This window comes from Musa acuminata, chromosome BXJ3-1 (assembly GCF_036884655.1).
Source record: "Musa acuminata AAA Group cultivar baxijiao chromosome BXJ3-1, Cavendish_Baxijiao_AAA, whole genome shotgun sequence".
Classification (NCBI taxonomy): domain Eukaryota; kingdom Viridiplantae; phylum Streptophyta; class Magnoliopsida; order Zingiberales; family Musaceae; genus Musa; species Musa acuminata.
This window is the reverse complement of record NC_088349.1, coordinates 30,266,285-30,291,175: the sequence shown is the minus strand read 5'-3', so window position 1 is coordinate 30,291,175 and position 24,891 is coordinate 30,266,285.

Genomic DNA, 24,891 nt, shown 5'->3' with positions numbered 1-24,891 from the left:
GGGTGCTGGGCGGTTTCACCGCCCAGCTAGGCGGTTCCACCGCCTGGCTTTCCGATTCATTGGTTTGGCTTAATTTTCGCCCAAACCAAATCTGACTTTGGGCCCAGTTGGCCCCTAACCAGGATATAGGATTATCTCTTAATCCTAATCCTAATTACAGGTGAACTACATAACACAAAAAAAAAAACATCCTAAGCAAGTTTTTTTTAACCGCGAACGTCGAGTCTTGTTCCGGCGAGCTTTCCGACGAACTTCTTCCGACGGACTCCCTGCAAGCTCCCAATCTTTGTGATGACTTTAACGAGTAGCTGAGCCTTCTTGGTGATCTCCGCGAGCCTCCGACGATTTCTTCGGCGAACTTCCGACACGTTCTCGATTTCTTCTCGGATGGTTCCGGCAGCATCTCCGATGATTCTTCGGTCTCTTAAACGTCCATCGAGCTCGACTCCGGTATCCTTACTTTATGTTTTCTGGTTATCGTAGTTAATCCTGCACACTTAACTCAATAATATGGATTAGATCAATTAACCCACCAATTGATTATATCATCAAAATCCGAGATTCAACAATCTAGAGCATCGCGGGCTCTAAGCATAACTCCCTTTACCATTTCTAACAAAGATTCACATTATCCCACAAGATACCAGAGTACAAAAGGGTAGTATGAACAATAACATTGGCACATATCGGAAGCACATGCGGAACAACAAAAATATGCGTGTGCTTTTATCAAACAAGGAAATGCAAACGAAGCATTACATAATAAAGTTTTAGACATATAACAATTTCAGGATGAACAATACAAGAATTTCAAATGATTAATATAAAGCTCAATTGAGGAAGAATTTAGTAGAAATCAAATTTCCAATAGGATGAAACTTGAATAGGCAAAACTCAACAAAGATTTCAATTCTGACAGAATTTGAATGGTACATTTCCTGAATTGTTTGAGTGACCAATCATGCTCCAATTCACTAAAAATGGGTGTTATTAGAAAGCTGTATCAATCTATTTTTAGATGAACTAAAAACAGGAAGTTACAACAAATAGAGTGAAGGAAGGTCAAAATTGATTATCTCTATTTTATAGAATTGATATAATTAATTTAAATAGATGTTTTAGAAGGAAAACATACTTCAAAATTTCCAAATTATATGTCAAAAGAAAGATATATGAATCTAATTTCCAAAGAACTAAGTTTTACATAATTCAGAATTTTTACTAGAGAGTTATGAGCAATTTAGTAACAGAAGGTCAGAATTGATCATCTCTGTTTTATAGAATTGATAGAATCAATTTAAACAGATGTTTCAGAAGGCAAACATACTTTGAAATTTCCAAATTAGGTGTCAAAAGAAAGATAAGCAAATCTAGTTTTCAAAAAATAAAGTTTTGCATAATTCAGAATTTTCACTAGAGGGTTATGAGCAATTTAGTAACAGAAGGTCAGAAGTTATAATATCTATTTTACCGAATACATATGGTCTTTTAATCATATGTTTGGATAGGTAAATTTACTCCAAATCATTCAATTTTATATCAAATGAAAGCTCTATAAGTCTTCTTTCGTATGAAAGAGGTTTCTCCTCAATCCGAATTTGGTGTAAATAGTTATGGCCACACGAGTACTGAAAGGTCAAAATCTAAAAAATTCCAGATTCAACATTTGATGTATAAACGGCATGGATATCTTACATGCAGCCACAATCTCCCAATTTTCTCAAAATCAAGGTGAAAACAAGGATCAAAATTTATCTTTAGGATGGGTTAGAACACTTGCCTTAAAAAGTTTTGATTTCCAAATGTGGGAGATTTGATGCAAAGCCTTAAGCCAATATAAAACTTCTTCTTCAATTCTTTCTCTTTCTCTTCTCCTTCAATTCCTTCTCCTCTTCTCAAGTTACGTTGGCAGCAAAGTTTTCCTCAGTTGTGCCTTAAATTACTTAGGTTTGGCTTATGCTAAAATAGTGAGGTGGCAAGTATGCATGGAGGTTTAGGTGTCATCTTTAGAATAAATGTAAGTGGCTCATCCTTGCTAATGACACAAGTCCTCCATTTTATTTTATTTTATTTTATTTTTTTCTTAGTGTGAATCTTTCACAAATCACCTTCAATTAATGAGATTCACATTTTGGTCCCTCACAATATTTTTAATATATATATAAATATTTAGTGCTAAAGAATTATTAAAAAAATCCTCATATTTACAAATAAGTCCTTATAAATTTTTTAAAAAATGAGGGATGTTACACTAAGAGGGGGGGGGGGGGGAGGGGGGTGAATTAGTATAGTGGAAAACTTTTATGATTTAAAAGACTTATTGTGATTAAGGCCGATTTAACAAAAGTGGTTTCAACTCAATCCTTTTGGATGAACGTTGAACTTGAAACCTTTCGGGAAATACCAAGAGAAGACTAAGGTGATTTGCAGCAATGCAAATCACACAACTAAAAAATGTTAGTTTCGCAAAGCTTTCAAACAAGTAAAATAGATTTCGAAAAATGTTACGTAAAAGCGCAAGTAGACGTAGTTAATCATAGTAAGGAGGAGAGATAGTTTGCTTATAAAGGAAAGATGCTCAAAGTAAATGCAAACCGAGATTTTAGAGTGGTTCAGTCAATGTGACCTACATCCACTATTAACTTCCTCCTCCGACGAGGTTACTGGCATCCACTAGAGGCCTTCCTTCAATAGGCAAAGGCCAATCACCCTTTTACAGCTTTTCTCCTTTTGACGGGCTTAGGAGACAACCCTTACAAGTTTTCACTCCTCTCTTAGATGATCTCAACACTTAGAGGAAAGAAGGAGGAGAACTCTAGCTTTTACAACACTTTAAGGCCTCAAAGACTCAAGATTAAAGCAAGTTTTCGTTGCCCTTTCATGCAGGAAAGAGTAGGGTATATATAGACCCTAATGAGTTTGAAAATGGAGCCTAAAAGTATTCATTCCCAGATTTTCGGGGTCCTGTCGGTACCACCGCCATAACTGGGTGGTACTACCTCTTGTCATCAGACATTGAGTGGTACTACCGCTCAGTCTAGGCGATACTACCGCCTGATAGCGCTCGAAGATCGAGCTCAGGCGGTACCACTGCTTGATAAGGGCGGTACCATCGTTGGCAGCAATAACTGTCGGCAATACCATCGCCTGATAGGGGCGGTACTATCGGCCAGAATCCTTGGGAGACTGAGTCTCCTGGGTTGTGCCACCGCTGGCCCTGGCGGTGCCACCACCGGCCAAGAATTCTATGTCTGAATGGTCCATTCCATTCGGCCCAATTTGGGTCTATTAAGAGCCCAATTGGCCCCTAATTAAGTAAGTGGGATTACCTCCCAACCCTAACTTAATCTATACTCTAATTATGATAATTACGACATGATTATGACAATTCTATGTTCCGGTGCGTCAATCGCTTCTTCCGTTGAGCTTCTAGCGAACTTTCGGCGAACATCCGACGAACCCTCGGCGATGCTCCGGCGGACTCCGAGCAAGCTCCTGGACTTCGCGACGATCTTCTTGGTGAGTTCCGAGGAGCTTCTATAGCAAGCTCCTAGACATCTTGGCTGGTTCCCGCAGAACATCCGACGAACGTTTGGACTTCCGACGAACTCTCGAACTCCCAACGTGATCTTGATCTTGACTTCGGCATAACACCTACTGCATATCTTACTGCCATCGTAGTAAATCCAGCACACTTTTCTCAACATATAGATTAGATAAACAAATGACAATTGACTTCATCATCAAAAATAGAGATTCAACAATCTCCCCCTTTTTGATGATGATAATCAATTGATGACGGAGTTAACTTGAACTCCCCTTATCTATATTCCATACATGAGAAAAGTCATTCTTGAATTTAAAGCTTTTAAATTTAAGAGACATATTGATAAGTTAATTTCATTTAAACTTATCAATACCCTCATCATGATTCCTATCATGATATAGCAATGATGTCAAGGCATGACATTAATTTTCAAGTCTTGTATTTCAAATGTGAAGGATAGCAATCATAGCAATTCATCATATAGTAAGATATTAATTTGTAAAATTACAAGTTGAGCTCTAGATATCTTATCATTAATGCAAACATTTTAAGTGTATAGTAATTCATTCTATTATCAATTTATCATATATTTTTCCCTCTTTGTCATCAACAAAAAGAAGAACGATTCAATAATAAATGCAAGTGTGGTAAAAAAATTCATGTCATAAAAAAAATCATACCAATCATATTTCAAGCATTCATGACATGGTATCATTCAAAAGTTCATTAAAGAGATAGCTTTCATTACTTCTTCCCTTTTCTTTATCATCAAAACATTGCATGAAGGAGGAAAGTAAGGAGGAAAAGCCATGAAGTTAAAAACGATAAGAGAGTTTCATTTCATTTTTCATTAGAAATGATAAAATCTCACTTCATTTTTCACAAGGATCAAGATATGCATGTGAAATTAAATCCTTGCAAGTGTTTATCTCAAAAAAGCTTCCTTCATCAAGAAGGAATTCATGTGAAAGAATGATTACATCAAATCCATTTCTTAATAAAAAAATTCACAAAAGATAAATCTATAAGATATGCATTTGTCAATTAATTCCATGAGTCAAAAAAATATTAAGTGCTGGAGCATGGATATGAAATAAACTTGATATTGCATAGACTTATGAAGGCTCCATTCAAGGAGTACATTAAGTCCGGAAGAGAAATATAACAAAATCATGCATTCAGACAATATTTTGTCAGAGCTTTTCAATCCCAATCATGAAGATAAACATGATATTATATGATCATAGAAACTTTTAGCATCAAGGCACATAATTTTCAATACAAAATTTAAGTGAGTGATCAAAGAATCAAGAAAGTCCGAAAATGAGATTTAATAAATTTATGCATTCGGACAAGTCAACATTCCTAATTCTCTTATAATAAAATCAAATTGTTCTTCACTTAAAGGCTTTATAAAAATATCGATCAATTGATGTTTCGTATCAATAAACTCTAGGATTATATTATGATTAGTGACATGATCTCGTATAAAGTGATGCCTAATATCAATATGTTTTGTTCTAGAGTATTGAATGTGATTCTTTGTTAAACATATTGCACTTGTGTTATCACATTTAATGGGGATATTTTTAAGATGAATCTTATAATCCTCTAAAATGTTTTTCATCCACATAACTTATGCACAGCATGCACTAGCTGCAACATACTCAGCTTCAGTTATTGATAGTGCAATCGAGTTTTGTTTCTTGGATGACCAGGAAAGTCCTAAAAATTGACATGCTCCTGATGTGCTTTTTTCTATCTAGTCTACATCTAGCAAAATCCGCATCAGCATCAGCAATTAACTCAAAATTCTTAGATTTTGGATACTATAATCCTAGATTTATGGTTCCTTTAAGATATCTAAGTATTCTTTTAACTACTTTGAGATGAGATATCTTAGGATTAGATTGAAACCTAGCACAAAGTCCTACACTAAACATGATATCTGGTCTAGTTGCAGTGAGGTAAAGTAAATTTCCTATCATACCACTATAAGTTTTTTGATCAAAGCTTTCTTCGCTTTCATCAATTTCTAACTTATTGGAGGTGCTCATAGGAGTGTTGATAGCTTTTGAGCTATCCATATTAAACCTTTTTAGCAAATCTAAAGTGTATTTTATTTGACTAATAAAGATGCTATTACTTAGTTGTTTGATTTATAAACCCAAAAAGAAGGTTAATTTTTCCATCAAACTCATTTCAAATTCAAGACTCATACTCTTAACAAATGATTAACAAAGAGATTCATTTGTGAAACTAAAAATAATATCATCAACATAAATTTGAATAATGAGAAAATTATTTTCAAAATTTTTGATAAATAATGTAGTATCGACCTTGCCTTTAGAGAAATTATTTTCAATAAGAAATGAACTAAGTCTCTCATATCAAGCCCTTGGGGCTTGTTTTAAACTATAGAGAGCTTTAGTTAATTTAAACACATGATTAGGGAAACTATTATTCTCAAATTCGGGAGGTTGTTCAACATAAACTTCTTCAGAAATAAAGCCATTAAGAAAAGCACTTTTAATATTCATTTGAAACAACTTAAAATTGTTATTACTAGCATAGACAAGGAGTATCCTTATAGCTTCTAATCGAGCCACAGGAGGGAAGATTTCTTTGTAATCGATACCTTCTTCTTGGTTGAAACCTTTGGCCACTAATCTAGCCTTGTTTCTAACCACGATACCAAATTCATCTTGCTTGTTTCTAAAGACCCATTTAGTACCAATAACTAAATGGTCATTTGCCCTAGGAAAAAGCTTCCACACCTCATTTCTCTCAAATTGATTTAACTCATCTTGCATTGTGATAATCCATGAATCATCTTTCATGGTTTCGTCAATACATTTAGGTTCAATTTATGAAAGAAAACCAGTGTTGGCACAAACATTTTTAAAAGAAGAACATGTTTGAACCCCCTTAGATGTGTCTCCTATGATTAGCTCCTTAGGATGAGCATCTACATAATTCCAATCCTTGGGTAAGGATGCTTTGGAGGTGGATGCATCCAAGTTGCTAGTTGGAGAAGGGATTTCATTTAAATTCAAGGTATCAAAGTTAACATCATCATCAAAATCATTTTTTTAATTTTAAAAATCTCATTAAAAAAACATGAATAGATTCTTCTATAATTAAAGTTATTTTATTAAAGATGCGAAATACTTTAGAAATCAAAGAATAGCTAAGAAAAATTCGTTCATCGGATTTAGCATCAAATTTTCCTAAGGCATCTTTTTCATTCAAGATAAAACACTTACACCGAAAATCTTTAAAGTATAAAACATTAGGTTTTTTGTTGTCCCATAACTCATAAGGAGTTTTGGTGAGTAAGGGTCTTACTAGAACTCTATTCATGATATAGCAAGCCATGTTTACAGCTTCGGCCCAAAAATATTTGGGTAGGCTATGTTCATTCAACATGGTTCTTGCCATTTCTTATAAATTTCTATTATTTCTTTCAACTACTCCATGTTGTTGAGGATTTCTTGGAGTAGAGAAGTTGTGGTTGTATCCATTAGATTCCTAAAATTCTTAGAAATTACGATTTTAAAATTCACCACCATGATCACTTCCAATTGATCAAATCATAAAACCCTTTTCATTTTGAACAAGTTTACAAAACTTGATGAAATATCTAAAGCATTCACTTTTGTGTTTCAAGAAATAAGTCCCTGTGTATCTACTATAATCATCTATAATGACAAAAGTGTATTTGCTACCTCCTAGGCTTGATGTCGAGATTGACCCGAATAAGTCCATATAGATCAATTGCAAAGGTCTAGAGGTGCTTATTTGATTCTTAGGTTTGAAGCTACATTTTATTTGTTTTCCTAATTGACAAGCATCATACACATTATATTTGACGAACTTGATATAAGGAATTCCTCTTATAAGTTCTTTGGATGAAGTTTGGGTGATTAGTTTCATGCTAGCATGACCTAATCTCCTATGCCAAAGCCGAGAATCATCATTCAAAACTGAAAAACATATTTCATTACAAAGGTCATTAATGTCAATGGTGTATACATTATTTTGTTTTAATGCAATCATAGATGGGTTTTTGTGTGGTTTTTCAATAATGTAAGCATTAGATTCAAATTTAACAATATATCCTTTATCACATAATTGACTAATGCTCGAGAGGTTATGTTTTAAACCATCAACTAACAAAACATTTTCAATAAAGAAGTTGGATTTGTTACCTATGGTTCCTTTGCTAATGATTTTACCCTTATTATTGTCTCTAAAGGTGACATATCCTTCGTCTATGCTAGTGAGCTTAGAGAATTAAGATGGATCTCCGGTTATATGCCTTGAGCATCGACTATCAAGGTACCATCTGTTGCTCCTAGCTTGTGATGGTATACGTTTCTATAAAAAAGGATAATTTTTAGGTACCCATTTGATCTTGGGTGCCTCAAAAATCGATCTAAATTGCTTATCATGTTGTATGGAGTTCTTTACGGTCCCTTTAGAAACCCAAATCAATTTGTTTGGACTAACTTTCTTGAATGGACAATGATACGCTCTATGTCTATGTTTGCAACAAAAGTTACATTTATTTTGGTGCAAAATATGCAAGATAAGGCCTTTAATGAAGGTGGTTGGATTTTGGTGAGAGCTTCTCACAAATCCGATTCCACTTCTTTTATGAACGTGACCCTTATTGGTAAGGATCATGTTCAAGGACTTGCTACCAACCTCAAATTTCTTCAAGGTATCCTTTAGTAGCAAGTTCCCCTTTTGGAGTATTTCTAAATCATGACATTTCATACATGGAGCTAAACTATCATTATGCTCAATTTTTAATTTATCGAAATTACTAACAATAGTATCATGCTCCTTTTTTAACAATTTATATTTTCTACTAATTGTTTTGCATTCATCAAATAAATCATGGAAAGCATTTAATAATTCATCAAATGATAAATCTGCATCAATTAAATTTGTTACCTCCTTTCTAATGGCCATTAGTGCATAATGAGCAACTTGCTTGGTGTTGGGCTCATCTTCTTCGAATGCACTTGAGTCATCCCATGTTGCTTTGAGCACCTTCTTCTTTGGTGTTCTCTTCTTGGCTTGGGGACATTTATTTTTATAGTGTCCCAGCTTCTTGCATTCATAGCAAATTACTTGGTCTTTCTTGGGTTCAAATTTATTTTTAGTGTCATTTTTAAATTTATTTCTTTTAATAATTTTTTTGAATTTCCTTGTTAAAAGTGTCAAGTCATCGTCAAAGTCCTCATCACTTGAGTTTTCTCTCAAGTGGTCTTCTTGAGTTCTATGTGTCATATCCTTCCTGTTCTTTGGAAGGGTGTCCTCATGCTTTTCATGAGCTTTGCATGTCATTTGTAGGTCATTAGTGATCCAATTAATTCTTTAAGAGGAAAGTTGTTTAAATCTTTGGCCTCTTGGATGGCCGTGACATTAGGGTCCTAACTCTTTGAAAGGGATCTTAAAATTTTATTAACAAGCTCGAAATCCGAAAAACTTTTACCGAGTCCTTTCAGACCATTGACGACATCCATAAAACGGGTGTACATGTCTCCTATGGTCTCACTCGGTTTCATTCGAAATAGTCCATAAGGATGTACCAAAAGGTTGGTTTTTGACTCTTTCATTCTACTCATGCCTTCGTGAGTCACTTCGAGTGTGTGCCAAATATCAAAAGCAGTTTCACAAATTGAAACACGATTGAACTCGTTCTTATCTAGTGCACAAAATAAGGCATTCATAGCCTTTGCATTTAGAGCGAAAGTCTTCTTCTCCTATTCATTCCAATCGATCATTGGAAGAGAAAACATTTGAAATCCATTTTCTACAATATTCCAAAGCTCAAAATCCATGGAAATAAGGAAGATCCTCATTCGAGTCTTCCAATAGGTGTAATCTATCCAATTGAACATGGGCGGACGTGTAATATAGTGACCTTCTTGGTTTCCGGCAAATGCCATCTCTCTTGGGTTTTAATCCAACTGAGAGTGAACCTCGCTTTGATATAAATTGTTACGATCAAGAGCACACTAAGAGGGGGGGGGGGGGGGGGGTGAATTAGTGCAGCAGAAAACTTTTACGATTTAAAAGACTTATTGCGATTAAGGCCAATTTAACAAAAGTGGTTTCAACTCAATCCTTTTGGATGACCGTTGAACTTGAAACCTTTCGGGAAATACCAAGAGAAGACTAAGGTGATTTGCAGCAATGCAAATCACACAACTAAAAATTGTCGATTTCGTAAAGCTTTCATACAACTAAAATAGATTTCGAAAAATGTTTACGTCGAAGCGTAAGTAGACGTAGTTAAGCACAGTAAGGAGGAGAGGCAATTTGCTTATAAAGGAAAGATGCTCAGTAAATACAAACCAAGATTTTAGAGTGGTTCAGTCAACGTGACCTATATCCACTATTGGCTTCCTCATCCGACGAGGTCACCAACGTCCACTAGAGGCCTTCCTTCAATTGGCGAAGGCCAACCACCCTTTTATAGCTTTTATCCTTTTGACGGGCTTAGGAGACAACCCTTACAGGTTTTTACTCCTCTCTTGGATGATCTCAACACTTAGAGGAAAGGAGGAGAACTCTAGCTTTTACAATACTTTAAGGCCTCAAAGACTCAAGATTAATGCAAGTTTTCGTTGCCCTTTCTTGCAGGAAAGGGTGGGGTTTATATAGACCCCAATGAAGTTTGAAAATGGAGTCTAAAAGTTTCCATTCCCGGATTTCCGAGGTCCTGGCGGTACCACCGCCATAATTGGGCCGTACTACCACCTATCATTGGACACTGAGCGGTACTACCGCTCAGTCTGGGCGGTACTACCATTTAATAGTGCTCGAAGACCGAGCTCAGATGGTACCACCGCCTGACAGGGGCGGTACTATCGCCCAGAATCCCTAGGAGACCGAGCCTCCTATGCGGTGCCACCACTAGCTAGGAATTCTAGGTCCGAATAGGCTGTTCCATTCAGCCCAATTTGGGTCTGTTAAGGGCCCAATTGGCCCCTAATTATGTAAGTGAGATTAACTCCCAACCCTAACTTAATATATACTCTAACTACGATCGTTACGACATGATTACTGTAATTCTGTTTTTTGGTGCGTCAATCGCTTCTTCCGGCGAGTTTCCAGTGAACATCCGATGAACCCTCGGTGATGCTCCGACGGACTCCCGGCAAGCTCTTGGACTTCGCGACGATCTTCTTGGCGAGTTCCGATGAGCTTCTATGGCAAGCTCCGGGACTTCTCGGCTGGTTCCCGCAGAACTTCCAACGAACGTCCGAATTTCCAACGAACTCTCGGACTCCTAACGTGATCTTGATTTTGACTCCGGCATAACACCTGCTGCATGTCTTACTGCCATCGTAGTTAATTCTACACACTTTTCTCAACATATAGATTAGATAAACAAACGACAATTGACTTCATCATCAAAAATTCGAGATTCAACAGTTTTAAGTTTTACGGTTTTTGCACACCAATCTTCGCACGATGAAGAATACATCGATGGGAAATTTAGAGATTTTGTTTTTTTATATTCTTCCATTACGTATGTGATGCTGGCCCCTAGATTTTCCAACACAAAGTTCACCTAGTTCCTCAAGGACTATGGGATTATATGCCAATGGACACATCCTTATACACCTCAGCTCAATGGTGTATCTGAAATTAGGAATCGTACACTGTTAGACATGGTGCGGTCCATGATTAGTTTCGCTAACCTAGTATCTCATTTTGGGGATATACCCTAGAGACCGCAGCTTACCTTTTGACCAGAGTTCCAACTAAGTCGGTAGTGTCTTGTTTGGATTCTAGCTAGGAGAGTGCTAATTAAGGTTTATTAAAAAGGGCATTTATATAAAACCTATCTAGCCAACCCCTATTAAAGAGATGAAGAGGTCAGCTAGGGTTAGGGTTAGTTGGGAAGTTGCTTCTTAGAGTAGGAGTCTTATTAGGAGTTGGTTAGAAGTAGAAGTCTTGAGTAATAGTCCTATTAGGAGTTAGGGTTCAGAAGCCCTATAAATAGTTATATATTCATCCTCTTTTAATAATGAATAGATAAATCTTTTTAGTTGCCTTTGAGCAGCAACCTGGAGGAAGGAACCCCTATAGAGTTCCAAGGAGGTCGACCCCCTAAAGAGATCAACCCCAAGCTTAGAATCCATAATAGTCCTAATACTTGGTATCAGAGTAGCATTCTAGGTATCTTGCTGCCCATCTATAGCCATCCATCAGCCCTCCATAGCCACCCAAAGCAATTCTCACAATTATTTAAAAGATCATTGCCGAATTCCTCTGTCATCTCAACCACCGCGGATTATCCTTTGATCTCCTCGTAAATTACAATAAGTTCTGGTTTCCTACCTTACTACTACTGCAATTTAGTTATCCTTATTAAAAAATAAAAAAAAAATATTCCTATATTGCTGCATAAACTTTTTGTCGCAAAGTTTTTATCTCTACGACGAAAGATGCACTGTAGAATTCCAACCACATAGCACAATTTGTTTGATCTTGCTACTGTGTTTTTTCTATCCAAATCTCTACGAAATTTTTATGACAAATTTGACACTTCCTAATAGTAGATTTCCCTTTGGTTTCGTCAAAAAATTCTCAATATAAATCACTAAACTTTTACGTCCAATCTGCTACACTTTTGATGTAATAATCTACTGTAGTACCTTTTCGTGATCCTCAAATTTTTTGAACTTTCCACCACCCCATGCCATTAACTCATCAACAAAAAAAAGACAGGGACATCTCTAATATATAGGCATATGCTATGGCTTCTTAAGATCTAATTGATGCCTAACTTGAAGTATTGGAATCTTAGATAGAATCGCAACTTGAATCGTGCTTGGAGGACAAATTGCGCGCTTTGTTTGGAGAATTCAGAATTGGACAACCACCGAGTCCAACCAAATTTCAATGAGAAGAGAGTACAGAGAGGCATTTAGAGAAGGATAGATAGCCCTTGCACATGCTTTAGCCATGCATGAGGGTGGACTTCCCATGATGGGAAGAAGGAGACCCGGTGGGTTGGATTTCGCACGCTGAACATTACTTTCGCTAATACCAAACGTCGGATGATGCTATGGTGGAAATTGTTGTCATCCATCTTGAAGGAGATTCTATTCAATGGGACAATTAGCTGGAATACAATTATGGTGCTCCGATGTGGAATCAATTTAAGAACGCACTGCTGAATTATTTCGGACCTACGGAGTATGAAAATATCGATAGCCAACTCGAAAAGATTTGACAAACCTCTACGTTTCCAGAGTACCAAACTAGGTTTAAGAAGTTATCCTACCTTGCTCATGATTGGACTAACCATCAATTGTTAGGAACATTCATCGAAGGATTCAAGCCAGAGATAAAAGGGGAGGTTAAGGTGCGGCAGCCCCATACCATGACAACTGCGATTTCTTTCTCCCGAATACAAGAAGAACGACTCAACCAAGATGCTTGGAGGATGAGAACATCTCCTAGGCCCATGGCATATAAACCTCCTTCTACTCCCAGCCATACTGTGCTGCCAAAAAAATTGACAAGAGAAGAACTACATGACTGATCAGCAAAGGGTCTTTGTTCCCATTGCGATGAGCCATAGAACCACGATCATCGCTGCAAAAGGGGCCACCTCCTACTGATTGAACCTCTTGAAGACATGGAGGAGGAGGTCCAAGAGCATGAGGAATAGGTCACAGATGAAGAACAGCAGTCGGTCGATATTACGATGCATGCCCTTACTGGTTATGCGAACCCACAAACGATGAAAGTGGGAGGACTTCTGAAGCAACAACCAATCACAATTCTTATTGACACTGGGAGCATGAATAATTTTATGAACAGAATGATTGCTATCTGGATGGCCTTATCTATCGAGAATTGTAGTAGGTTTGACATTAAGGTCGCAGACGGATGAATTTTGAAGTCTGATCATAGGTGCTCGCGGGTGAAACTGTTGCTACAGGACCAAGAAATAATTGTATATTTCTTCCTCCTCTCTCTTGATGATTATGAGGCTGTACTCAGCATCGAGTGACTAACAACATTAGGTGATGTTTCCTAGAACTTTGTGAAACTAATTATGAAATTTTACAGTAAGGGGAAACAGGTGATACTGCATGGGAAACGTAGGGGCAACGTAATGACGATTTGCACACAACGAATGGAGAATGTTTTGCTTAAAGTATGCAGCGGATTTTTGTTACAACTTGAGTAGAAAGCTAAGAGAGAGCTAACATAATTTGAAGATCCAAACCTACTTCATTTGCTTGTTGAATTTTTAGATATATTTGACGAACCACGCAACCTACCTCCTACCTGTCGGCATGATCATTGTATACCGATTTTTTGGGGAAAGCCTCTAGAAAATACTCGACCATAATAGTATCCACATCTCTAGAAGGATGAAATATAAAGGATTGTAAAAGAGATGCTCAAAATAGGAGTTATTCGGCCATGTTGCAGCCCCTACTCTTCATTGGTGCTCCTTGTACGAAAGAAGGACAGAACATGGCGAATGTACGTTGATTACCAATGGCATAACTATCAAGGACAAATACCATATTTTAGTAGTAGATGAATTACTTGATGAATTAAAGGGAGCATGAGTCTTCACAGAACTAGACCTTTGATCTGAGTATCATCAAATACGAGTGTGCGATGAAGACATACCGAAAATCACTTTTCGAACACACAACGGCCACTACAAATTTTTGGTATTGCCCTTTGGTCTCACCAATGCTCCATCTACCTTCCAGAGCCTTATGAATGTTATTTTCAGGAATTATCTTTGTAAGTTTGTGCTAGTTTTCTTCAATGATATCCATATTTACAGCCCTTCTCTTGAAAGTCATTTTCAGCACATACGACTTGTTTTGACAATTTTGCGAGAACATGTTCTTTTTGTCAAAAAATTGAAGTGTAGATTTCTTCAATAGAAGGTGGAATATCTTGGATATATCATATCAGAGGAAGGTGTGGTGGTGGTCCCCTCCAAAATTGAAGTAATGCAGAACTAGCCGATCCCGAGGAACATAAAATCGCCACGTGGTTTTCTCGGTTTAATAAGCTACTATCGGAAGTTCATGAAAAACTATGAAAAGATCAATGCACCTTATACTTTCTTGCTAAAAAAAGATGCTATCCAATAGTCGGACAAAGCCACCACCACCTTTGACGAACTTAAAGCCACAATGACAACAACGCTTGTACTAATGCTACTCGACTTCAGCAAGACTTTTGTTATTGAAGCTGATGCCTCCGAAGTCGAAATTGGTGCTATACTAATGCAAGAAGGCTGCCCCCTCGCTTATACCAGTAAGGCATTATCTCCTTCCCATCTCAAGATGACTATTTACAACAAGGAGATGCTTGCGATTATGCATACGGTGACCATACTTGATCGGGTGACGCTTTCAAATCAAGATCTACCATAAAAACCTAAAATATTTTTTGGAGCAGAAGACATCTTCCCTCGAGAAGCAAAAATAGGTAACAAAGCTTCTTAGATAAGATTATGAAATAATTTACAAAAAGGTGAGAGAAAATGTTGTTGCAGATGCGCTTTCGCGGCTACCCGAGCAAGCTGAATTTTTGATAGTTTCACTTCCGACCAGCGACTTCCTTGAAGATATTAAGAGAGAACGACAGGACGATCTAGAGACCAGTAAGATCATAAAAAAATTAGAAGAAGTACCAGGCTCTATGGCTCATTATAGTTGAGACTCAAAAGAATTATGCTATAGGGGATGCATTGTGCTTGTGCCAAATTCTACTTACATAAAGACCATTCTTCAAGAGATGCATTTCACACCTAAGGCTGGGCACTCTGGGTTCTATAGAACCTATAAGAGAATTAAGCAAAATTTTTATTGGGTAGGGATGAAAAATATTATTGCTAAATTTGTGGCACAATTTGATGTATGTCAACGACATAAAAGCGAGACAGTGGCAAGTCCTAGAAAGTTGCAACCCTTACCCATCCCGGACTCAATATGGACTGATATATCAATGGACTTAATCGAAGGGCTTGTCTCGTCACAAGGAAAAGCTCAAGCAAGGATGAAACAACAATATGATCAACACAAAGGCGAAAGAGAATTTTCAATAGGAGATTGGGTCTTCCTATGACTCTAGCCATATAAGCAAACATCAGTCCAGACCTAAGCATCTATGAAGCTTTCACCTCGGTTCTATGGACCCTACCAAATTTTGGAGCACATCGGAGCGGTGGCATATAGATTGGACTTACCCGCCAACTCCCTAGTCCATCTAGTCTTCCATGTGTCATGTTTAAAGTTCAAGCAGGGACAAAACGAGAAAGCTCAAAGCCATCTACCAAATATGACTACCCAAGGAGAATTCCATACCCAACTGAGTGACATTATTAATCGATGGATCGTGACTCGACGACGATGACCCACTACTGAAGTGCTAATATAGTGGACAAACCTACCAGCAAAAGATGCCACTTGGGAGAACTATGACGACTTGAAGATCAAATTCCTAGAATTCATGGATCGTTAGCCTCGAGGACAAGGCTGATATAAAGAGGCCGGGTTTGTTAGGACTCTGGCTAGGAGAGTCCTAATTGAGTTTCATTGAAAGTGGCATTCATGTAATACCTACTTAGTCAACCACTATTAAAGAGGTGAAGAGGTCGGCTAGAGTTAGGGTTAGTTGGGAGGTTGCTTCTTAGAATAGGAGTCTTATTAGGAGTTGGTTAGAAGTATGAGTCTTGAGTAGGAGTCCTATTAGGAGTCGGGGTTTAGAAGCAATATAAATAGTCATGTATTCATCCTCTTTTGATAAAGAATAGATGAATCTTTTTAGCAGCCTTTGAGTAGCAACCTAGAGGATGGAACCCCTATAGTGTTCCAAGGAGGCCAATCCCCTAAAGAGATCAACCCCAAGCTTAGAATCTGGAAGGGTTCTTTCACGTCTACACCATATGAAATATGGAAAGGGAAAAAGCTCGATCTTAAGGTTGTTATGATGTGGGGCTGCCCTGCCCATATTAAAAGATACAACCCCAATAAGTTGGAATCGAGGATGGAGCGGTGCAAGTTCATGGGATACCTCAAGGAAACTTGTGGGTATTATTTCTATCATCTTGAGGATCGAAAGTTCTTTGTAACCAAGAGACCAGTGTTCCTTGAGAAGGACCACATTCTTGGCAAAGATAATGGGAGCTTGATAGAGAGTTGAGCGAGGTTGGAGAACCAAGCTCAAGCACCATTCCACAGCCCGAGTCTGTTCAGGTACCTAGTACACAAGTTTTGACTTTATGTAGGTCTGGTAGAGTATCCCATCCTCCTAAGAGAAATGTGGGTCATATTAGAGGAGATGATGTTGATGATATTGATCCTCAGACCTACGAGGAGGCTATTATTATTATAGACTCCGATAAAGCATGGTTAATGGCTAAGGGGTATCATCGAAGGCAAGGTGTTGAATATGACAAAAACCTTCTCAACCGTAGCCATACTAAAATTCATCCGAATTCTATTAGCTATTGCAGCACACTATGACTATGAGATATGATAGATGTATGTGAAAATCGCATTCCTAAATGGCACCCTTGAGAAGGAGGTTTATATGATGCAGCCCAAGAGATTCGTACCCAAGGACTACCCAGATAAGGTGTGCAATTTGTTTAGGTTCATTTGTGGACTAAAGTAAGCTTCTCGAAGTTAGAACATAAGATTTGATGAAGCAATCAGATCTTATGACTTCATTAAGAACGAAGATGAGCCTTGTGTGTACAAGATGGTAAGTGGGAGCACTATCATCTTCTTGGTGTTATATGTGGATGATATCCTAATAATTTGGAATGATATAGGAATGCTATCTATAGTAAAGGCTTGGTTATCTAGACACTTCTCCATGAAGGACTTAGGGGAAGTATCTTATATCTTGGGGATTCGAATCTACAAAGATAGATCCAAGAGGATGCTTGGCTTGTCCCAGCCTAGGTACGTAGATACCATTGTCAAAAGGTTTGGCATGAAAAATTCTATTAGAGGTCTCATACCAATAAGACATGGGATATCGCTTTCTAGAAGTATGTCCCCAAAGACTCATGAAGAAAGGGTAAACATGGATAGGATACCCTATGCTTCAGTGATAGGATCTATTATATATGCCATGCTATTTATTAGGCCTAATATAGCGCATGCTTTGAGTGTCACGGATCTAGGCTTGGAGCACTAGAAAGTAATAAAGTGTATCCTTAAGTATTTGAGAAGGACTAAGGATCTTTTATTGATATATGGAGGTAGTAGCCTTAGGGTTGAAGGCTACATGAACTCGAGTTTCCAATCTGATGTCGAAGATAGCTAGTCAAATTTGGGATATGTGTACATCCTGAATGAAGGAGCAGTATGTTGGAAGAGTTCCAAGTAAGATACTACTGCTGACTCGACCACAAAGGTGGAGTACATTGCTATAGTAGAGGCAGCAAAGGAGGGAGTCTAGATGAAAAAGTTCATCACAAAGGAGTCATGCCTGGCAGCGAGGAGCCGATTCTCTTATATTGCGATAACTACAGGGTGATTGCGTAAATGAGAGAACCCGGGTCTCATCATAAGTGTTCTAAGGATGTTCTAACTTATTAGAGAAATTATGGCCCAAGGAGATGTGGCAGTGGAAAGAGTTCTATCTGAAGATAACATCATAGATCCACTGACAAAGCCATTGTTTTATATTATCTTTTAGCATTATAGGGGTCTGATGGGGATCAAATATATAGGAGATTGGCTTTAAGTCAATGTTAAAACCCTAACAGATTCTAAGCTTGGGGTTGATCTATTTAGGGGATCAGCCTCATTGGAACTCTATAGGGGTTCCTTCCTCCAAGTTGTTGCTCAAATGCGGCTAAAAAGATTCATTTATTCCTTCTCAAAAGAGGATGAATACATGACTATTTATAGGGCTTCTAAACCCTAACTCCTAATAGGACTCCTACTCAAGACTCCTACTTCTAACCAACTCCTAATAAGACTCATACTCTAAAAAGCAACTTCCCAACTGATCCTAACCCTAGCCGGCCTCTTCATCTCTTTAATAGGGGTCGAGAAGGTAGATTTTACATGAATGCCCCTTTTAATAAAATTCAATTAGGAATCTCCTAGCTAGAGTCCTCACAGACCCGCCCTCTTCAAATCAACCTTGTCCTCAAGGCTGACGATCTATGAATTCTGAGAATTTGATCTTCAAGTCATCATAGTTCTCCCAAGTGGCATCTTTTGCTAGTAGTGGGTTATCGTCATCGAGTCATATTTCATCAATCAATAATGATATTTGGCTGGGTCTGGAGTTCTCCTTAGGCAATCATATCTAGTAGATGGCTTTGCGCTAACTCATTTTGTCCCAGCTTAAGCTTTAAACATGACACATAGAAGACTAGATGGATTCGGGAGCTAGCGGGTAAGTCCAATCTGTATGCTACCGCTCCAATGCACTCTAAAATTTAGTAGGGTCCATAGAACCGAGGTGAAAGCTTCATAGATGCTCTGGTCTAGATTGATGTTTGCTTGTATGGCTAGAGCTGTAGGAAGACCTAATCTCCTATTGAATCTCAGATTTTGATGATGAAGTCAATTGTAATTTGTTTGATCTAATCTATATGTTGAGAAAAGTGTGTAGGATTAACTACGATGGCAGTGAGACATAAAGTAGGTGTTGTGTCAGAGTTAAGATCAAGATCATGTTTGGAGTTCGAGAGTTCGTCGGAAGTCCGGACGTTCGTCGGATGTTCTGCCGGAACCAATCGAGAAGTCCAGGAGCTTGCTAAAGAAGCTTGTCAAAACTTGCCAATATGATCGTCGTAAAGTCGAAGAGCTTGCTGGGAGTCTGCCGGAGCATTGTTGAGAGTTCGTCGGATGTTCGCCGGAAGTACACCGGAAGCTCACCGGAAGAGCAATTTACGCACCGGAACAAGAAGAGTTGTGATCATATCTTAATTATCATAGTTAGAGCGTAAATTAAGTTAGGATTGAGAGTTAATCCCACTAACTTAATTAGGGGCCAACTAGACCCTAATAGGGCTAATTTGGGCCAAATTGAACAGCCCAATCAGCCCCTAAAAACATGGCCGGTGGCGGCACCGCCCAGAAGACCCAATCTCCAAAGTGGTCTGGGCAGTGGTACCACTGGTAGTTATTACTGCCAGTGGTGGTATCGCCCCTTTCAAGCGGTGGTACTGCCAGAGCTCGATCTCCGAGCTTTGTCAGGCGGTGGTACTACTAGAGCTCGATCTCCGAGCTCTGTCAAGTGGTTGTACTGCCCAGACTAAGCGGTAGTACCGCCTAGTGTCAGGCGGTGGTACCGCCCAGTAATGGCGGTGGTACCACCAGGACCTCGAAAATCTGGGGTTAGATTATGATAGTAATCATGATGTGTATATTGATAAGTTTAAATAAATCTAACTTATCAGTTTGATACTTGAATTCAAAGGCTTTGAATTCAAGAGTGTCTTTTCTCAAGTATGACATATAGATAGGGGGAATTAAGGTTAACTCCGTTATCAATTGATTGTCATCATCAAAAAGGGAGAGATTGTTGAATCTCAGATTTTAATGATAAAGTCAATTGTAATTTGTTTGATCTAATTTATATGTTGAGAAAAGTGTGCAGGATTAATTACGATAACAGTAAGACATAAAGCTGGTGTTATGCCGGAGTCAAGATAGGGATCACGCTGGGAGTTCGAGAGTTCGTTGGAAGTCCGGATGTTTGTTAGAAGTTCTACCGGAACAAACCGAGAAGTCCAGGAGCTTGCCAAAGAAGCTCATCAGAACTTGCCAAGAATATCATCGTAAAGTCCAAGAGCTTGTCGGGAGTCCGCCGGAGCATTGCCGAGAGTTCGTCGGATGTTCGCCGGAAGTATGCCGGAAGCTCGCTAGAAGAGCAATTGATGCATCGGAATAATAAGTGCAGTAAACATGTCTTAATTGTCATAGTTATAACGTAAATTAAGTTAGGATTGGGAAGTAATCCCACTAACTTAATAGGGGGCAATTGGGCCATTAAGAGGGCTGAATTGGGCCGAATTGAGCACCCAATTCAACCCTTGAATTCCTAGCTGCCGGTGCCCCCTAGGATTTCTAGGGGGTGGTACCGCCTAGACTGGGAGGTGGTACCGCTGGCAGTTATTGCTGCCAGCGGTGGTACTGCTAGAGCTCGGTCTTCGAGCTTTGTCAAGCGGTGGTACCACCCAGTGTTAGGTGTTAGGTGGTGGTACCACCGAGTAATAGCGGTGGTACTACTAGGACCTTGGAAATCCGTGATTAGATACTTTTTGGCTCCATTTTTGAAGCCATTGGGGCCTATAAAAATCTCACCCTTTTCTGCATGAAAGGGCATGAAAGCATTGAGATAATCTTGAGTTATTTGGGTGTAAAAGTGTTGTAAATAAGTGCTAGAGTCCTCCTCCTCCCTTTCTAAGTTTTAATATCATTCAAGAGAGGTGTGAGACTTGTAAGGGTTCTCTCTTAAACCCGTGAAATGGAGAAAGCGCTGTAAAAGATGGTTGGTCTTCACCTATTAAAGGAAGGTCTTTAGTGGACGCCGAAGACCTCGTCGGAGGAGGAATCCGAAAGTGGATGTAGGTCACGTTAACCGAACCACTCTAAATTCTGGTTTGCTTTTCATTAGTGCAATTTACTTTAAATGCAAATCATTTCATAGCAAACTGCTTCTCCTCGTCATCTTACTTATACTCATACGTTTCAAGTTGCTATCCTTCCGATTCGGTTTTCATTGAACATATGAAATATTTTATACGAAAATCAAAAAAATTTCCGCTGTAATAATTCACCCCCCCTCTTAGTGTTAGGATCAGAGTGGCACTAAGAGGGGGGGTGAATTAGTGTAGCGGATAAAAACTCGTACGCTTGAAAATGATTTCATAAATGCGTAGAGATTTCGATTTGACAAAGAATGACTTGGTAAAAGTAGCTCGAGTAAGGTAAGGAGATGAAAACCAAAAGCTTGCTACTATGTAAATAAAGGTTTCAGAAAGGTAAACACTCACACATTCAAGGAACACACCAATTTAAAGTGGTTCGATCAAATGACCTACATCCACTTGCGAAGCCTTCTTGGATGAGGTTCCCAACTTCCACTAGCAAATCACTTTAAAAAGGAAGGACAAATACCCCTCTTACAACCTTTTACATTACACTCTTACAGATTTTTCAAAGAGAAAGAGGGAGGTGAACACTTAAGCTATTGAAAACAAGACTTGCTAAATACTTTGCTAAGGCTTTTTCTCAATCTCTAACTTCTCAAAGGTTGTATTCTTTGCTGAGAATTGAGGGGTATTTATAGACTGTTAGAACCCTTGTAGATTCTAAACTTGGGGTTGATTTCTTTAGGGGATCGGCCTACTTGGAACTCTATAGGGGTTCCTCCCTCCAAGTTGCTGCTCAAAGGCTGCAGAAAAGATTCATCTATTGCTTAAGAAAAGAGAAGGAATACATGGCTATTTATAAGGCTTCTAAACCCTAACTCTTAATAGGACTCCTACTTAAGACTCTTACTTCTAACCAACTCCTAATAGGACTCCTACTCAAGACTCCTATTCCCTTACAACTCCTAATTCTTCTCTAAGAAAAAACCTCCTACATGAATGCCCCTCTCAATTAAGACTCTCCTAGCTAGAGTCCTAATAGTTTTACATGAATATCCCTCTCAATTAGGACTCTCCAAGCTAGAGTCCTAACAGACCCGCCCTCTTCAAATCAGCCTTGTCCTCGAGGCTGATGATCCGTAAATTCTGGGAATTTGATCTTCAAGTCGTCATAGTTCTCCCAAGTGGCATCTTCTATTGGTAGGTTCGCCCACTGTATTAGCACTTCATTAGTGGGTCATCGTCGTCGAGTCACGATCCGTCGATCAATAATGGCACTTGGCTGGGTCTGGAGTTCTCTTTGGGTAGTCATATTTGGTGGGTGGCTTTGGGCTATCTCCAAGCACCTATTTAAAACTTACGTCTGGCTGTTGGATTATGAGTTATATGTCGTACTCTTTTTCAATTTAGTACTCTGCATATAGAATAACTTTGTCCAAAATTTGCTCTTGAAGATGCAAGTAGAATTTGTCACAAGCACAATGCGTCCCTTATAGCATAATTCTTTTGAGTCCCGATTGTAATGAGCCACAGAGCTTGGTGCTTCCTCTAATTTTTTTTTATTATCTTACTGGTCTCTGAATCTTCTTGCCATTCCATCTTAATATCCTCAAGGAAGTCGCTGGTTGGAAGTAAAACGACCGAAAATTCAGCTTGCTCAGGTAGCTGCGAAAGTGCATCTACAACAACATTCTCTTTCCACCTTTTGTAAGTTATTTCATAATCAAATCCAAGAAGTTTTGTTACCCATTTTTGTTGCTCGAGGGAAGATATCTTCTGCTCCAAGAGATATTTTAGGCTTTTATGGTCGGTCTTGATTTGAAAGTATCGCCTGATCAAGTACGATCTCCACCTCGTTGTTGTGTGCATAATGGCGAGCATCTCCTTATCATATGTTAACATGTTTTGATAGGGGGGAGACAATGTCTTGCTAATGTATGTGAGTGGTGGACCATCTTGCATGAGAACGTCTCCCATTCTGTCTCCAGATGCATCGGCCTTAATGATGAAGGGTCGGTTGAAATCTGGTAGCGCTAGCACCGGCGTCGTCGTTATGGCTGCCTTAAGTTTGTCAAAGGCAGTGGAGGCTCTATCCGACCATTGGAAGATATCTTTTTCCAGTAAGGAAGTAAGTGGTGCACTAATCTTTCCATAGTTTTTCACGAACTTACGGTAGTAGCCTATTAAACCCAAAAAGTCATGTAGCAATTTTATGTTTCTCGGGGTAGGCCAGTTTTGCATTGCTTCAATTTTGAAGGGGTCCACCATCACACCTTCCTCTGATATAATATGCCCAAGATATTTCACCTTTTGTTGAAGAAAGTAAAAATTCGTAGTGGCCGTTGTGTGTTCGAAAGACGGTTTTCGGTATGACTTCTTCATACACTCGTATTTGATAATACCCAGATCGAAGGTCCAGCTTTGTGAAGATTTGTGCTCCCTTTCATCTAGCAATTCATCTGCTATTGGAATAAGGTATTTGTTCTTGATGGTTATGCCATTGAGAGCTCGGTAATCAATGCATATTCGCCTTGTTCCGTCCTTCTTGTGTACAAGTAGCACCAATGAAAAGTAGAGGTTGCAACTTGGCCGAATAATTCCTGTTTCAAGCATCTCTTTTAAAATCCTTTCTATTTCATCATTCTGGAGACGTGGATACTGATATGGCTGAGTATTTGCTGGAGATTTGACTGGAAAAATCATTATACATTGATCATGCCGACGAGTAAGAGGTAGGTTGTGCGGCTCGTCAAATATATCTGAAAATTCAGCAAGCAAAAGAAATAGGTTTGGATCTTCAAATTCTATTGGCTCTCATTTAATTTGCTGCTCAAGTTGTACCAAAAAGCCCCTGCAAAACCTTCTCCATTTGTTGTGTGCAAATCATCGTTACGTCGCCCTCATGTTTCCCATGTAGTATCACCTGTTTCTCCTTACTGTAAAATTTTATAAATAGTTGCATAAAATTCCAAGAAATATCACCTAATGTCATCAACCATTTAATTTTGAGTATGACCTCATGATCATCAAGAGGGAGGAAGAAATATGCAATTATCTATTGGTCATGCAGCAACAGTTTCACCTACGGGCACCTATGATCACACTTCAAAATTCGTCCGTTGGCGACCTTAACGACAAACCTGCTGCAATTCTCAATAGGTAAGTTCATATGGACAACAATCTTACTATTTAGGAAGTTATTAGTGCTGCCTGTGTCGATGAGAACCGTAACATCACCCATTTTTTAAAAAATTTAGTAAAAGGTTTGTTTGTAAAAATAAGGATTATTTAACAATTATTTTATATTCAATGATATTATATTAAAAATTTATGGCTAGGGACCTAAGAGTAAATATTAGAAGTTTGATATAGTTTATGAAAGATTCAGATTTAAGTTAAAATATATATATATATATATATATATATATATATATATATATATATATATATATATATATATATATAGTGGACATGTGTCACTAGCTAACCTAAGGTTGGTGCTATCTTTGCTCTAAAGATGACACCTAGCCCCTTTCATGCATGCATGACACCTTGCAATTTTTGCATTAGTGAAAACCTAAATAATTAGATGAAAGGTTAAAGAAAACAAACCTGAAGAGTTGCAGCCAACGTGAGTTTGAGAAAAGAAGAAGAAGAAGAAGAAGAAGAAGAGGAAGAAGAGCTTGAGGTTTTTCAT